This window comes from Pteropus vampyrus, unplaced genomic scaffold, assembly GCF_000151845.1.
Source record: "Pteropus vampyrus isolate Shadow unplaced genomic scaffold, Pvam_2.0 Scaffold4, whole genome shotgun sequence".
In the NCBI taxonomy this organism is placed as follows: domain Eukaryota; kingdom Metazoa; phylum Chordata; class Mammalia; order Chiroptera; family Pteropodidae; genus Pteropus; species Pteropus vampyrus.
The window spans coordinates 21,614,990-21,618,603 of record NW_011888785.1 but is presented as its reverse complement, the minus strand read 5'-3'; positions in this window follow the sequence as shown (position 1 = coordinate 21,618,603).

Here is a 3,614-nt window from a genome sequence, read left to right as displayed (position 1 = left end):
TTCAACTTCTCTTTCCTCTCCACAAAGTTACTGTTGTTTATCTAAGAAATACCCACAGAAAGGCTCTGCTATGCCTACTTCCAGGAAAAAATATATATATAAAGATTATGCTTTAAGTAATTTTCTAACTATTTAATATCAAAATAAATATGTCTATGTAGTTTAGTTTTACGAGACAGTCTACTACTGAATTTTTCTTTTGGAAAAATCAACTCTTTACTAAAACGTCTCACAGACTGAATATTAAGGTTCCATGTACCTTAAGTTTCAGAAGTTAAAATCAATCTGGGAAAGTGAAATAAAATGAAACATAGGGATGTATTATTTATTTTTATATATGACAAACATTTTAAAGATAGACTACAAATTTTATGTTGCTTTCTCATGAAATGTTGAACATGAACGCTTAATACATTATATTCTCTCAATTATTTCAATTATCTTCAAAGATACCTGTAGGAAATACCAAACCATTGTCTTGTGTGTAATCTATGTATATTTAATTCTTTGATTTACAAGATTATTATAAATACAAATATCATGTTGATTTAGATGTTAATTTAAGGATATTTATTAAATATGCCACATATCACATATTTTATTCATATTGCATGACATTTCTGATGATTTCACCTAATTTGATATATTTGGGAGGAAACAGAAATGCATTTCTAATCAAAAGGATTTTTATCTTCAGGAGCTCTTTATGAAAATTTGTTTTTAAAATTTCAATACTACATATTTTAATATAAAACACTAATAAAGTCTTTATTTAAATAACATATTTAAAACAAACTGTTAAAAAATAAATTGCATTTATTTTAATTAACCTAATTAGCTAATTAATAAATTAGCCTAGTAGGACAACCTGTTTATGCTATTGCCAGAACACAGAGTCTCTTTATCTGGTCTACAGAAAAGTTAACAGGATTAACTTTAAATTATGTGAGTTGTGAATTATTCAATCTCTTAAAACATGTATCCTTGTAACTTTTCAATTTAACATTTACACTAGTAAAATAAATGCATTCTTTGATTTCTGGATTCTCCTTAAAAACATACTGCTTATATGTAAATAAGAATGAATGTATGTATGTATATGTGTGTGTGTGTGTGTGTGTGTATATATATATATATACACACACACACACATATGTATATATATATACACATATATATACACACACACATGTATATATATATATACATATATATATATACACACACACACATATATATACATATGTATATATATATAGCCATTAACACCATAGCTAAACCCCAATCATTTATTAAAGTGAGAAGAAAGATAAGATTCTTTTCTGAAAGAAGTGGTTGATTATATGCAAATGATTAAAGTACCATAAAATAATTCTTAAAATTGAGATATTTAAGAGATGTTATAAAAAACAGCTCAGAGGAGTACCACATAGGTTTAAGCAAGACAAAAATAGTTTCATAGAGAACAGATAAAGAATTATATAAAGCAAAAAGACACAGTTCAAGAAAACAGTGAAACCTAAGTTAAGGGTTCCTGAAAAGCTAAAAGCATGATAGACTTAGTTAGCTTGCTATGAGGTGAAAGCAGGAGCGTGGCATAATCTAGTAGGGTAGAAAAGATACCAAAGAAAAACTTGACTTAACTCTTAAATGTGCCTCACGTCTGTTCTGGTACCTAATATATTGACACAAACCACGCTGTTACTCCACACTGCCTTTGGTATCAGATCATGTATGCTGCTTCCATCCATATTCACCAGATTTCTCTAATCTTGTTTGCCTATTCTTTTCATTTTTCTCTATATCCACACATTAGCAGAACATTGGTATCTGACTGTAGCAGATCCACAGCCTTGCCATATAAACATGTATTCTTCCACTTACTCATACCCTCTGAAAAAAAGTGAAAGGCAAACTGGCAAGCTGAATGTAGAGATTAAGTATATATTAAATTTCTCATTAGGCTTATTTTTTCTGAACCTCTCTGGACATGTGAAGTTCTTCTTTTTTTCATGACATGTAACAATGCATGTAATGTGAATATATGTTATACTCAGAGGCAAAAGAGAAGAAAATTTCCATGTGTTCCTTTTATTAGCAATAATGACCTCAGTACAGGGCATTTCCTGGGAATTAATGGCCAGTTGGGGTTAATGGCCCTTGGCTACGTATTGAGATATCTACTCCTCCAACTGGTCATTAATCGCTACGACATGCCCTGTGCCTCTAACACGATAAGTTAAGAAGATTGATGTTTTGGTTTTCAATGAACAGTAGTCATACTGTTCCTTGTAACCCAACTCTTAATATTCTTAAATAAGTTAAAAATCAAAGCATTGCTTTCCTTGTTACTATGACATTCTGATAAGTACCTACACGTGCTGAAACATATACTAAGAGTGAGAGACAAAATAGAACAAAAATCTCAAACCGGCTGGAACTTTTTTTAACTTTAAATATTTTTCAACTATAAAACATTCACTCTCTAAAACCTACTGCTCCTGATTCTTTGTTTTTCTTCTCAACAATCCTTTGAATTCAATAATCTTTTAATTGAGATAATTTATGAGTTAGATGTATTGCCAACAACCTCTCCACTAATCTATTGATAGTTTGCTATCTTCCTGTGCATGTTTGTGCGCATGTGTGTCTGTGTGTGTTTTGTGTATTAACAAGTGTGTGTGTCCTGCATCTGAAAGGAATTATAGAGAGAAGTAGGTGTGATTTAACCTAAAGTGGGTGGATTTAGTGAATTGCATAGGTTATACTGCATGCTACTGTCTGTAACAAGCTCGACCTGGAGCCAATTAACTGCATGTAATCTATTCCAGATGTTCACTGGGACAAACAGCACTCTTGGGGATCTTCAGATGTGGAGCCAATAGGGAGTGTTCTGATTATGAGAGATTTTTACACTGTTCCACTAAATCAGAAATCCAAATGCATAATCTAACACTCAAGAAGGCCTTGTGCCATTTCCCAAAGGAATATAGAGTCCAGAACTTACTAGATGGATGGTAACATGTCAAAAATATTATTTGAGGAGCAAGGGATATAAAATTTTATATGTGAACTTCATTGGCAAACCTATTTATTTATAACCATTTGTTTCAAAAGGCATTAAGGCAAGATAATGTATAATCATAGTGAAAAAGTAGATTCTCTACATAGAACAAGAATTAAAATACACAATAAGTCTTCACTCATAAAACCTTGAACATTTAGATTTAGGATTCTTTCTAGAGTGCATGTGTGTTTGTGTGTGTGTGTGCGCGCATGCATGTGTGCGTGCACATATGTGTGTGTGGTGGGGGGGGTTTGGGGAAAGGATGAAAATAACCTTTGGTTTTTTAATTTATAAAGAACTACTTGTTCTTCATAACTTTGTGGTGCACATAGATTCACCTGAGAATTTTTTTAAACTCAAGATTCAAGGAGATATGACTATATTCAAATTAAAAATACTAATATCTGTATAAACTCATTTTGGCCTAATTATAGCTCATAGTTTTGAATTATTGTTTGATTAGATCGTTTTCCTATTGGATATACAAGACAATTATCAGTAACATTACTTCATGGCATAAATATGGACAAGAAACCAAATAGAAATT